The 14,293-nt window shown below is 37.2% G+C and overlaps 3 long non-coding RNA genes across 3 annotated transcripts; all 3 read left to right on the top strand.

Annotated features, from left to right (window-relative positions):
* The first annotated feature begins 2,438 nt into the window (after positions 1-2,438).
* On the top strand, positions 2,439-3,136 carry LOC132103620 (uncharacterized). Its single transcript, XR_009423418.1, has 3 exons — positions 2,439-2,627; positions 2,792-2,913; positions 3,005-3,136. It is a non-coding gene; the product is annotated as an uncharacterized LOC132103620 (long non-coding RNA).
* A 225-nt stretch (positions 3,137-3,361) lies between these two features.
* Positions 3,362-3,860, top strand: LOC132103619 (uncharacterized). Its single transcript, XR_009423417.1, has 3 exons — positions 3,362-3,459; positions 3,546-3,618; positions 3,810-3,860. It is a non-coding gene; the product is annotated as an uncharacterized LOC132103619 (long non-coding RNA).
* Positions 3,861-10,016: 6,156 nt separating this feature from the next.
* Positions 10,017-10,649, top strand: LOC132103618 (uncharacterized). The gene is made up of 3 exons (XR_009423416.1): positions 10,017-10,113; positions 10,200-10,272; positions 10,464-10,649. It is a non-coding gene; the product is annotated as an uncharacterized LOC132103618 (long non-coding RNA).
* The last annotated feature ends 3,644 nt before the right edge of the window (positions 10,650-14,293 follow it).

The raw sequence follows: 14,293 nt of genomic DNA, 5'->3' as shown, positions 1-14,293 counted from the left end.
GAGTGCATCTTTTGCATTTCATAAAAGCTTCATAAAATCCATCACTTACCTTTTGCTAGCTCACTTTCATGAGATTGGGTTGTCTATTCTATAGCCTTTGATTTATATTGATGTGAACGTTATATTTACAAAGTAAAACAATTGCAAAGTTGTGAAGCTGAGAAGACGAGCAGCACAGTGAGAGTTGTACTGGCTGTGACTCATTATGTGATCTCATAGATAGCTCTGTACACAAATATGAACATTGTAGCTCTGTCAACATGAAATACCAGTGTCAATCAGCTAATCATATCTGAATAATGAATTTGATCTCGACTGCAAAATTTGAAACACAAAATTAGGAACCAAAGAGCAACATAATGTAAAAATTTACTCTGCTGATGACCTTTTAGTGACACACCTCACATGCACTAAGAATCTGCCTATTGCAGTACAAGAATACAAGAACAATCATGCAAACACATCTATTGATGTGGGCAGATATTTGTGAATTCGCTAAGGAAGCTATTAACAATTAAAAGAGTTGACTTTTCTCTTCAATTTTACACTTTAATGTTAATTGGAAACTGAGAATTTAAGGCGTTTTTAACTTATGAATGTTGATACCAATGAATTCCTGATGTGAATGGATGCACATCCTGGTGTTTAATTCTGTATCTGTATTTAGTACATAGTGATATCAAGTGGCTAATGAGAAAGGATAAGAGATCTAATAAATGCACTAAGTGAAATATCATTGTATTGTAGGTGATATCAGATTTACGGCTTCATGATGATTACCGTAAATTTTGAGATGACAGCACGTGGCATTCCAGCTGCTGACGTCTTCAGACGCTTTTCTATGGCAACATTATAAACGCCTTTAACCCTCTGGGCTTCTTCGTAAATGGGTCACACTTAGCTTCCTCCCGCCCGAAAACGGGCGAAGCCTTAAAATTGTACTTTACTTTTTCCCAGGATAACCAATCAAATATATTTTTGTTCTATAATGTTTTCTGATTATTATTTAGAATTTTTAGATTTTTTTATGATACTTTGCATTAATTATATAATTTTTATGAGCTATTTTTTCCATTAGAATTAATATATCATTTTTTTTTTTTTTATATTTATTTTAAAAAAAAAATTCAATAAATGCAGCATTTCACATCAAAATAGAGTGCCAGCCTAAAAAAAAAATGTTCCAGGAGAAGAACTTCATCTAGTGGCTTTAAAAAATAGCCACTTTTGTGTAATGTCCTGTACCAGCCTGTAGGCTGTCTATAGCTTCCTATATATCCTATGTAGAAAGGCTATTTGATTCCTTTTGTTGTTTTAGACATGATTTCTCTATCTTATTCGTTTTTTTTATTTAGATATACATTTAGATATTCTAAAAGATGATTACTTTATTTTCTTAACAAAAATGTTTAGATAAGTATCAGGTTTTGCATTATGATTACAATCAAACTATAGCATTTGGTTAGAAAGGGAACACAATGTGTGTGTGTGTGTGTGTGTGTGTGTGTGTGTGTGTGTGTGTGTGTGTGTGTGTGTGTGTATGTGTGAGTGAATGTGTGTGTGTGTGTGTGTGTGTGTGTGTGTGTGTGTGTGTGTGTGTGTGTGTGTGTGTGTTGCATTTGAGCGAGAGTCTCTTTTTGTATTTTTTATTTATTTATTTTTGCATATTCTCAAAATTTGCTGTTGCAGTCTTACCAGTCTCTCTCTTTCTCTCTCTCTCTCTCTCTCTCTCTCTCTCTCTCTCTCTCTGTGTGTGTGTGTGTGTGTGTGCATTTGAGCAAGTTTTTTTTTTTCATTTATTGATTTTATGTGGAATATTCTACAAATTTGCTGTTGCAGTCGCCAGTTTATCTGTGTATGTGTGTGTGTGTTTGTGTGCGTGGGTGTGTGTGTGTGTGGGGGGGGGGGGTCTTATTTGCACTCTTGATGTTCTAGAGTGTCACCCCTTCATTGCTGTACACTTTTTTTCAGCACAGTTGCTGATCTGTAGCTTGTACCACCAAAAGTTTCTCTGAGTTTTCCTATTTTTTCGTATTTCCCATTCATTTCCTATGTCGCCCGTTTTCGGGCGGGAGGAAGCTAAGTGTGACTTTTTTTTTTACGACCCTTTAACATATCAGAATCATCTCCTTGATTTTTTTGTGTGTTCATATAGGTAATACAACAAAAGTCACCAAGTTTCATACCCATCCGATGAAGCAAAAAAAATTAAACATTTCAAAACGTTCAAGTTTTCGCCCGTTTTCGGGCGAAGAAGCCCAGAGGGATAAACAGAGCCTGCGGTTGATAGCTGTTGCAGCGGTCACGTGGTAAGACTCGTAGCTCTCATGAAACTCCTCACAAGCTGTAGTTACGAGGACGCGAACGCTTTTTAGAAGTTGGGATGTCGTAATCACGGGAATTCCGATATGGCGTGTATGGGTATGTTACAGCCCCCTCCAGCCCACTCAACGTTTTCGTGTCCTATTTAAACTAAATCAGTTCCTATTTCGCCTACACCAGTATGAGTGGCAAGGCTAGAGCAGCCTGCGCGTTCGTGACCACAGCAGCGATCCATCTGATGGCCGGTTTTAAGATAATACTGTTAGCATTTGTTTTTATTCTTGCGAGCTCTGCGGCATCTAACAGTAAGATTTGTCCCACTGTACCAAACATGAATTTGTTCATAAAAGCTAAGCGTGGTTGAACTCCGTACATTGGTCATTACTAGTTTGAACACCGATAATGAATCATAAAATAATATTAAACATGTCGTGTAGTTAAATGGGGTTTTGTTTTACTCATCCATCAGAATGCCCAGCAAATCAGGAAACATCGTGCGACAGCCTGCGCGCGCCCCATCACGGATACACCTACACGGTACCCGCGGACATACCATGCTCTGGAGATTGCGAACACGGGTGGTACTATCAGGTGGGAACGTTTGCTTTCTGGATTTAATTGTTGAAGATATCATTTGAGAACAATTGTTTTATAACTCCTCGGATCGCTGTTCTTTATATAGAATGGCACGTTTATTGTCGACTCAACTCCGAATGGCGATGGAAAGAGGTTACCAGTTGTAGTGGATGTAACGCCTCAGAAGCTGTCATTGAGTGTCTGCGAGAACCTAAGGTGGGAACTTAAATGTGCCAAGGTAGTAGCAATGAATGTGTCTGTTTCATTTACACACAAAGAATAAGTCTGTCTGTGTGGCTCTAAAAGTTCTGTCAATCAGGGCAATAAAATTTTTTCCCTCTTCTGTTACAGTGTAACTGCATTATCAATTATCAAGGTAAGCAATTTTAATCTTCTCACCATACATACTATAGAAACTAGTACTTTTTTTGTGAATTTTAAGTATGCTTTTTTGTGTGTATTTGTCTAAAGTTACAGATTTGAAACATCCAGGAGCACGTGACACCTTCACAAGAAATAATACATCAGGAGACGAACAAGATGACAACCACAAAGGCAACGGTAAAGACTTAGCCTTTAAAAGTCTTATGCCTTTTCACCTCAAAATCTTTAATTTTCCTTTATCTTTTTACATGTATATTCATCAGATTTTCCTGACTGGGCTATTGCTTTATTCGCAATTGCTGGTGGAAGTATTGCCATTTTATTAATTGGAATAAGGTGAGTGCTTTTTACAAAGTTGGGTTTAATAAGTTAGGATGATATTGTTCTTCTGTCCTGTTAAAAAAAAAATAAAGACCATTACATTTAATTAATGTAACTGGTGGAATTACTTCTTTTTTCGTTTGTGTCTTTGTCATACAAATGCTTTTACTTTCACTGAAAGACCTTTGACCTTTTTTTTCCCACAGGGCAAAACGCTTCTGTAACAAAAAACAAAATGCTGTGATATAGTGGCAAATATAGTCACTATTGTACTGTACTTTATTTCCACTTGTTTTTTGTTTTATTTTCACAAATATAACATTCTGTTGTTTTAGTAGCTTCTTGTATTGCAGAGTTTTTTGTGCTTCTTTTAAACCAAATATAACCTTAACTCTGTTTTGTGCTACATCACATGCAGGACTATGGAGGGTACTAACACTATATTGGAAAAAAATTGCATTATCTAAAAAACTCCTTTATGTAGCTTTGGATTATATAGGCCTATTATATTATTTTATATATAGGCCTACTAACATGTCCACCCACCCCCCTCCCAGCATGCACAGTTTTCGCTAAATGTATTAGTAAATTAGTTTCCTATTCAGATGGTGATGATAAATTTCATAGAGATCTCACTAAGTGGCATTTGTGAGAAAACTGAAATCCTTCAAAATTTCATCATATGTTGCATTACATCTCCAGAGTGTGTATTTTTCAATATTTTTTTCATCAAAGTACAATTTCAGGATTCTAGCTATTATCAAGCACTCATTATACATATGTCAAAGGGGCATGTATGTATTTTAAAAAGAAATATGTTACTATTTTCATAACTTTTTATAAAGCTCATGAAATTGTATATATAAATGTAGCTCCAAATTTACTTTGAATATTGTTTACACTGTCAACACCTTCACTGCCTAAAATTACATTCACACTGACTTAATTTAAATAGCTGATGATTGTCTCTTTTCTTGTAGGTGATTGTAATTTTCTGTAATTATCCCATAGCATAACATTGGTAGCCAGCGCATCGCTTTACTGTTCATTTGCATAAAATTTTCACCAGAAAATGCAATGCCGTTTGGGGGGGGGGGGGGGGTACACCCATCTAATGCAATACTAGATTAATCAAAAAAAAAAAAAAAAAACAGTTATCAAAAGGGCTTTTTACCTTTTTACATTGTCTTCTTCTAAACAATGCATTAGTACCTGAAGGGATAGATAAAGAACAAAGAAGTAATTTTGAGGGTACTGCCATTGTATTTGTATTTACATGCTATTACACTGTCATATTATGTGTAAAAATATGATTTTAATAAATAATAATAAAAGTTTAGTGTCAGCTGCCATTGTATTGTGAGATGAAATTAGCACTTGTAGAGAATTATGCAACATTTATTACATTTCTCTCAGTATTTGTGTAAGCATTATACTTATCTTGAATTTATTTTAGGCATGATTTTTCACAATTATTTTGTTATATATTTGTTACAACCTTTTCAATCTTTATTTTATTTTGACTTTGCTGTCTAGCTATCTTGTTAGGGGTCTCAGTAAAATTTGATAAGACTTTCCATGTCTTGTGATGTTACTTCCTTGGTTTTACACTTTAAAAATTAAAATGTTTTCCTTTCTTTTGACATGTTGAGTAGTGCAGAAATTTAAAATGCCTTACATTGACCATCTAACTCTACATATTCCAGTTTATATAAAACAAGTTTGTTTATATCTGTGATCTTTAAAAATAACCACTAGTGGCACACCTCACACTTTTGCTGTGGTACTATATCCCGCATATTATCATAAGTTATAACCACTGCACGCTGTATAAAGCTGGTGCTTTAACCGTTAGGATACATTATGACTGTGGTTCTTGGCTGATATGTTTCCTGAAATCTCACAGACTCGGTTGTTTCATCCAGAGAAGTGTTTCCTGTAAAACCACATAACTCACTGATGAACATTACTGTGATGCATCATTGTAGAAAGTAACAAGAGACACACTCAGGGTTTCCCATACATTCATTATTTTGTGGCGGCCCGCCACAATATCAACGCTGACCGCCACGGATTGATTCAGATTTTAAAACTATTTAATATGGGTACAATTGTATTTTATTGTAGAGCTGCACGCTGCTTGCTCCCTCCCTCTCACAAACTGACAAAGGAGGCACGCACGACTAGCCCCTCCTCTTCGAACACGATCTGAATCAAAACATGAGCATGCGTTAGTTACAGATTGTATTCCCCCAGCGAAGATTCCAGAATCAACCCGGAGTTGAATGGTTAGTAATGAACACTGTTGCTCAACATAACTCTGAGAAGTTAAATACAGTGAAAGTGTTACCACAATAGTAAGAGTTACAGTAATAGTAATTGTAATAGAATGTTTGTGAATTCAGCCTGAAATTATTAATGTGTGTATGAGACACGTAGCTGATTACAGGAAGACACAACGAAGAACAAAGAGTCTTAGTGCTAAAATTAGCTCCTAAATCTGTGAAACATTAGGAGTAGTGAAGAGGACTCCTAAGCCACTAAGGCCAAATCTGAACTATCCTAAAATGGCTGTTGCAATAGCAATCTACCTCGGAATATAAACATTTTAGAAACACTTTTTCTAATTGGTTTGGTTTGGAGGTTATCCCAACTCCAAATGTTTGATTAATATATGTTCTCGCGTCCAGTTTGGTTTTCTTTTATGTTTGCATGTCTTACTATTAGCCATGATTTTTCTGTTAATTAAAAGGCTGTTTATATGCACATTAACAAAATTGTATTATAGTTGCTTAGTCGCAGGAGAAAAAAAATTCCACATGAAGTGGTGAAATCACTGCCCATGACGGACAGATCCTTAACGACTGGTCTATGGTAATATAGTACATTGGGCAGGGCATCCATATGCTCACCTGACATTCATCGACCTCAAGTATGGCTTATCATCTGAGATATGTATGTAGTAACTTTACATGGCAGCTCAATCTATTGTTAGACTAGAAAAAAGTGTGCAAGTTTGTGCGGAGTGTGGAAGCTGAAGAGTGCATCTTTTGCATTTCATAAAAGCTTCATAAAATCCATCACTTACCTTTTGCTAGCTCACTTTCATGAGATTGGGTTGTCTATTCTATAGCCTTTGATTTATATTGATGTGAACGTTATATTTACAAAGTAAAACAATTGCAAAGTTGTGAAGCTGAGAAGACGAGCAGCACAGTGAGAGTTGTACTGGCTGTGACTCATTATGTGATCTCATAGATAGCTCTGTACACAAATATGAACATTGTAGCTCTGTCAACATGAAATACCAGTGTCAATCAGCTAATCATATCTGAATAATGAATTTGATCTCGACTGCAAAATTTGAAACACAAAATTAGGAACCAAAGAGCAACATAATGTAAAAATTTACTCTGCTGATGACCTTTTAGTGACACACCTCACATGCACTAAGAATCTGCCTATTGCAGTACAAGAATACAAGAACAATCATGCAAACACATCTATTGATGTGGGCAGATATTTGTGAATTCGCTAAGGAAGCTATTAACAATTAAAAGAGTTGACTTTTCTCTTCAATTTTACACTTTAATGTTAATTGGAAACTGAGAATTTAAGGCGTTTTTAACTTATGAATGTTGATACCAATGAATTCCTGATGTGAATGGATGCACATCCTGGTGTTTAATTCTGTATCTGTATTTAGTACATAGTGATATCAAGTGGCTAATGAGAAAGGATAAGAGATCTAATAAATGCACTAAGTGAAATATCATTGTATTGTAGGTGATATCAGATTTACGGCTTCATGATGATTACCGTAAATTTTGAGATGACAGCACGTGGCATTCCAGCTGCTGACGTCTTCAGACGCTTTTCTATGGCAACATTATAAACGCCTTTAACCCTCTGGGCTTCTTCGTAAATGGGTCACACTTAGCTTCCTCCCGCCCGAAAACGGGCGAAGCCTTAAAATTGTACTTTACTTTTTCCCAGGATAACCAATCAAATATATTTTTGTTCTATAATGTTTTCTGATTATTATTTAGAATTTTTAGATTTTTTTATGATACTTTGCATTAATTATATAATTTTTATGAGCTATTTTTTCCATTAGAATTAATATATCTTTTTTTTTTTTTTTATATTTATTTTAAAAAAAAAATTCAATAAATGCAGCATTTCACATCAAAATAGAGTGCCAGCCTAAAAAAAAAATGTTCCAGGAGAAGAACTTCATCTAGTGGCTTTAAAAAATAGCCACTTTTGTGTAATGTCCTGTACCAGCCTGTAGGCTGTCTATAGCTTCCTATATATCCTATGTAGAAAGGCTATTTGATTCCTTTTGTTGTTTTAGACATGATTTCTCTATCTTATTCGTTTTTTTTATTTAGATATACATTTAGATATTCTAAAAGATGATTACTTTATTTTCTTAACAAAAATGTTTAGATAAGTATCAGGTTTTGCATTATGATTACAATCAAACTATAGCATTTGGTTAGAAAGGGAACACAATGTGTGTGTGTGTGTGTGTGTGTGTGTGTGTGTGTGTGTGTGTGTGTGTGTGTGTGTGTGTGTGTGTGTGTGTGTGTGTGTGTGTGTGTGTGTGAGTGAATGTGTGTGTGTGTGTGTGTGTGTGTGTGTGTGTGTGTGTGTGTTGCATTTGAGCGAGAGTCTCTTTTTGTATTTTTTATTTATTTATTTTTGCATATTCTCAAAATTTGCTGTTGCAGTCTTACCAGTCTCTCTCTTTCTCTCTCTCTCTCTCTCTCTCTCTCTCTCTCTCTCTCTCTCTGTGTGTGTGTGTGTGTGTGTGTGTGCATTTGAGCAAGTTTTTTTTTTTCATTTATTGATTTTATGTGGAATATTCTACAAATTTTCTGTTGCAGTCGCCAGTTTATCTGTGTATGTGTGTGTGTGTTTGTGTGCGTGGGTGTGTGTGTGTGGGGGGGGGGGGTCTTATTTGCACTCTTGATGTTCTAGAGTGTCACCCCTTCATTGCTGTACACTTTTTTTCAGCACAGTTGCTGATCTGTAGCTTGTACCACCAAAAGTTTCTCTGAGTTTTCCTATTTTTTCGTATTTCCCATTCATTTCCTATGTCGCCCGTTTTCGGGCGGGAGGAAGCTAAGTGTGACTTTTTTTTTTACGACCCTTTAACATATCAGAATCATCTCCTTGATTTTTTTGTGTGTTCATATAGGTAATACAACAAAAGTCACCAAGTTTCATACCCATCCGATGAAGCAAAAAAAATTAAACATTTCAAAACGTTCAAGTTTTCGCCCGTTTTCGGGCGAAGAAGCCCAGAGGGATAAACAGAGCCTGCGGTTGATAGCTGTTGCAGCGGTCACGTGGTAAGACTCGTAGCTCTCATGAAACTCCTCACAAGCTGTAGTTACGAGGACGCGAACGCTTTTTAGAAGTTGGGATGTCGTAATCACGGGAATTCCGATATGGCGTGTATGGGTATGTTACAGCCCCCTCCAGCCCACTCAACGTTTTCGTGTCCTATTTAAACTAAATCAGTTCCTATTTCGCCTACACCAGTATGAGTGGCAAGGCTAGAGCAGCCTGCGCGTTCGTGACCACAGCAGCGATCCATCTGATGGCCGGTTTTAAGATAATACTGTTAGCATTTGTTTTTATTCTTGCGAGCTCTGCGGCATCTAACAGTAAGATTTGTCCCACTGTACCAAACATGAATTTGTTCATAAAAGCTAAGCGTGGTTGAACTCCGTACATTGGTCATTACTAGTTTGAACACCGATAATGAATCATAAAATAATATTAAACATGTCGTGTAGTTAAATGGGGTTTTGTTTTACTCATCCATCAGAATGCCCAGCAAATCAGGAAACATCGTGCGACAGCCTGCGCGCGCCCCATCACGGATACACCTACACGGTACCCGCGGACATACCATGCTCTGGAGATTGCGAACACGGGTGGTACTATCAGGTGGGAACGTTTGCTTTCTGGATTTAATTGTTGAAGATATCATTTGAGAACAATTGTTTTATAACTCCTCGGATTGCTGTTCTTTATATAGAATGGCACGTTTATTGTCGACTCAACTCCGAATGGCGATGGAAAGAGGTTACCAGTTGTAGTGGATGTAACGCCTCAGAAGCTGTCATTGAGTGTCTGCGAGAACCTAAAGTGGGAACTTAAATGTGCCAAGGTAGTAGCAATGAATGTGTCTGTTTCATTTACACACAAAGAATAAGTCTGTCTGTGTGGCTCTAAAAGTTCTGTCAATCAGGGCAATAAAATTTTTTCCCTCTTCTGTTACAGTGTAACTGCATTATCAATTATCAAGGTAAGCAATTTTAATCTTCTCACCATACATACTATAGAAACTAGTACTTTTTTTGTGAATTTTAAGTATGCTTTTTTGTGTGTATTTGTCTAAAGTTACAGATTTGAAACATCCAGGAGCACGTGACACCTTCACAAGAAATAATACATCAGGAGACGAACAAGATGACAACCACAAAGGCAACGGTAAAGACTTAGCCTTTAAAAGTCTTATGCCTTTTCACCTCAAAATCTTTAATTTTCCTTTATCTTTTTACATGTATATTCATCAGATTTTCCTGACTGGGCTATTGCTTTATTCGCAATTGCTGGTGGAAGTATTGCCATTTTATTAATTGGAATAAGGTGAGTGCTTTTTACAAAGTTGGGTTTAATAAGTTAGGATGATATTGTTCTTCTGTCCTGTTAAAAAAAAAATAAAGACCATTACATTTAATTAATGTAACTGGTGGAATTACTTCTTTTTTCGTTTGTGTCTTTGTCATACAAATGCTTTTACTTTCACTGAAAGACCTTTGACCTTTTTTTTCCCACAGGGCAAAACGCTTCTGTAACAAAAAACAAAATGCTGTGATATAGTGGCAATGCTTTGATTTTGTGCCTTCGAAGAAATCACCTCAGGTTGTTGCAGAGGGACTGTGCCTCCAATACCAGTTATATAAGCCACTCTAAATGACCAAAATAATCACTATTGTACTGTACTTTATTTCCACTTGTTTTTTGTTTTATTTTCACAAATATAACATTCTGTTGTTTTAGTAGCTTCTTGTATTGCAGAGTTTTTTGTGCTTCTTTTAAACCAAATATAACCTTAACTCTGTTTTGTGCTACATCACATGCAGGACTATGGAGGGTACTAACACTATATTGGAAAAAAATTGCATTATCTAAAAAACTCCTTTATGTAGCTTTGGATTATATAGGCCTATTATATTATTTTATATATAGGCCTACTAACATGTCCACCCACCCCCCTCCCAGCATGCACAGTTTTCGCTAAATGTATTAGTAAATTAGTTTCCTATTCAGATGGTGATGATAAATTTCATAGAGATCTCACTAAGTGGCATTTGTGAGAAAACTGAAATCCTTCAAAATTTCATCATATGTTGCATTACATCTCCAGAGTGTGTATTTTTCAATATTTTTTTCATCAAAGTACAATTTCAGGATTCTAGCTATTATCAAGCACTCATTATACATATGTCAAAGGGGCATGTATGTATTTTAAAAAGAAATATGTTACTATTTTCATAACTTTTTATAAAGCTCATGAAATTGTATATATAAATGTAGCTCCAAATTTACTTTGAATATTGTTTACACTGTCAACACCTTCACTGCCTAAAATTACATTCACACTGACTTAATTTAAATAGCTGATGATTGTCTCTTTTCTTGTAGGTGATTGTAATTTTCTGTAATTATCCCATAGCATAACATTGGTAGCCAGCGCATCGCTTTACTGTTCATTTGCATAAAATTTTCACCAGAAAATGCAATGCCGTTTGGGGGGGGGGGGGGGGGGGGGGGTACACCCATCTAATGCAATACTAGATTAATCAAAAAAAAAAAAAAAAACAGTTATCAAAAGGGCTTTTTACCTTTTTACATTGTCTTCTTCTAAACAATGCATTAGTACCTGAAGGGATAGATAAAGAACAAAGAAGTAATTTTGAGGGTACTGCCATTGTATTTGTATTTACATGCTATTACACTGTCATATTATGTGTAAAAATATGATTTTAATAAATAATAATAAAAGTTTAGTGTCAGCTGCCATTGTATTGTGAGATGAAATTAGCACTTGTAGAGAATTATGCAACATTTATTACATTTCTCTCAGTATTTGTGTAAGCATTATACTTATCTTGAATTTATTTTAGGCATGATTTTTCACAATTATTTTGTTATATATTTGTTACAACCTTTTCAATCTTTATTTTATTTTGACTTTGCTGTCTAGCTATCTTGTTAGGGGTCTCAGTAAAATTTGATAAGACTTTCCATGTCTTGTGATGTTACTTCCTTGGTTTTACACTTTAAAAATTAAAATGTTTTCCTTTCTTTTGACATGTTGAGTAGTGCAGAAATTTAAAATGCCTTACATTGACCATCTAACTCTACATATTCCAGTTTATATAAAACAAGTTTGTTTATATCTGTGATCTTTAAAAATAACCACTAGTGGCACACCTCACACTTTTGCTGTGGTACTATATCCCGCATATTATCATAAGTTATAACCACTGCACGCTGTATAAAGCTGGTGCTTTAACCGTTAGGATACATTATGACTGTGGTTCTTGGCTGATATGTTTCCTGAAATCTCACAGACTCGGTTGTTTCATCCAGAGAAGTGTTTCCTGTAAAACCACATAACTCACTGATGAACATTACTGTGATGCATCATTGTAGAAAGTAACAAGAGACACACTCAGGGTTTCCCATACATTCATTATTTTGTGGCGGCCCGCCACAATATCAACGCTGACCGCCACGGATTGATTCAGATTTTAAAACTATTTAATATGGGTACAATTGTATTTTATTGTAGAGCTGCACGCTGCTTGCTCCCTCCCTCTCACAAACTGACAAAGGAGGCACGCACGACTAGCCCCTCCTCTTCGAACACGATCTGAATCAAAACATGAGCATGCGTTAGTTACAGATTGTATTCCCCCAGCGAAGATTCCAGAATCAACCCGGAGTTGAATGGTTAGTAATGAACACTGTTGCTCAACATAACTCTGAGAAGTTAGTCTATGTTAAGCGCTGTCGCGTTTCCATTACAGATTTACGCACCAACCGCCCTTGCTCAAACTCCAACTGATCCCACACGGACAAAAACCCTCTCACTTCTACTTTTGTCTGTGCTTCAGCACGGCCCTCCTCCCCCCGCAACCAGAGCTGTTCCACAAGCTGTAAAACAGCATCCTTCTTCTGCGCCTCCACCAACTCATCCTCAATCTCCGAAGGAACCGTTGCACATACAGCACACACAGAAGCACTAACCTCCTGACGTGGATCTGAAAAATCTTGACACTTGACACCAAATGCTGGCAAGCGTGAAAGCGCATCCGCATTAACATGCTTTTTCCCGGGGCGGTGCACAATCTTATATTGAAAACTGGCCAGCTGTTCCACCCATCTGGCCAGCTGTCCTTCAAGCCCCTGAAAATTATGAAGCCACCTTAGGGAGCTATGGTCAGTACGCAATATAAATTCTTTCCCAAGCAAATAGTGCTTGAAGTATTTAGTAAATACCACCAAACTAAGCAACTCCTTTTTCGTGGTGGCATACCTGCGTTCCTGTTTCGTTAAAGCTCGACTAGCACACGCCACAACCAGCTCCAAGCCATCAACCTCTTGCGACAGAACTGCACCGATGCCCACGTCACTCGCATCAGTGTCTAAAATGAATGCCTTGTGCGGGTCGGGATACGCGAGGACTGGAGTTGTCACAAGGGCTGTTTTAAGCTGTAAAAACGCCTGCTGACACTCACCATCCCATTTGAATTTCCGACCTTTCTCTGTGAGACGATGTAATGGTCGCGCAATTTCAGCAAACCCCTCTATAAATCGCCGATAATAAGATGCCAACCCCACAAAGCTCCGAACTTCAGTTTGATTTTTCGGTACAGGCCATTGTCTCACCGCATCTATTTTATCTGGGTCTGCTCTGATTCCATCAGCAGATATAACATGCCCCAAATAACGGATCTGAGTGGCAAACAATGTACATTTAGAGGGTTTAACCTTCAGATTCGCATGCCGGAATTTACCAAGGACCTCATCCAGCCATTGCAGATGTTCCCCAAATGTTCTCCCAAAAACAATAATATCATCTAAATAAACAAGGCAAGTAGTCCACTGTAAATCCGCTAACACCAAGTCCATAAGGCGCTGAAATGTACTCGGTGCGTTACACAAACCGAAACTTAAAACGTTGAATTCAAATAGCCCCTGTCGTGTTACAAAAGCGGTTTTATGCCTATCTATAGGGTCCACCTCGACCTGCCAGTATCCACTGGCCAGGTCAAGAGTGGAAAACCACCGGGCATGGGCAAGGCTGTCCAATGCATCATCAATACGCGATAGGGGATGCGCATCCTTCCGTGTTACATCATTCAACCGCCTATAATCCACGCAAAATCGAAGGGTCCCGTCCTTCTTTCGTACAGGGACCACAGGCGCTCCCCACGGGCTACACGACGGCTGTACAATTCCATTTGCCTGCATCCCCTTAATATGCTCCATCACCTCATCTTGCAGATGAAGGGGAACACGGCGCGGAGGTAATTTAATAGGTTTGGCACCCCCCGTCTCGATCTGATGCGTTATTAATTGCGTCCGCCCTAAATCT

This window comes from Carassius carassius, chromosome 24 (assembly GCF_963082965.1).
Source record: "Carassius carassius chromosome 24, fCarCar2.1, whole genome shotgun sequence".
NCBI classification, from domain to species: Eukaryota; Metazoa; Chordata; class Actinopteri; order Cypriniformes; family Cyprinidae; genus Carassius; species Carassius carassius.
Note: the sequence above shows the minus strand (reverse complement) of the source record. Positions and strands in the feature narration are given on the sequence as shown.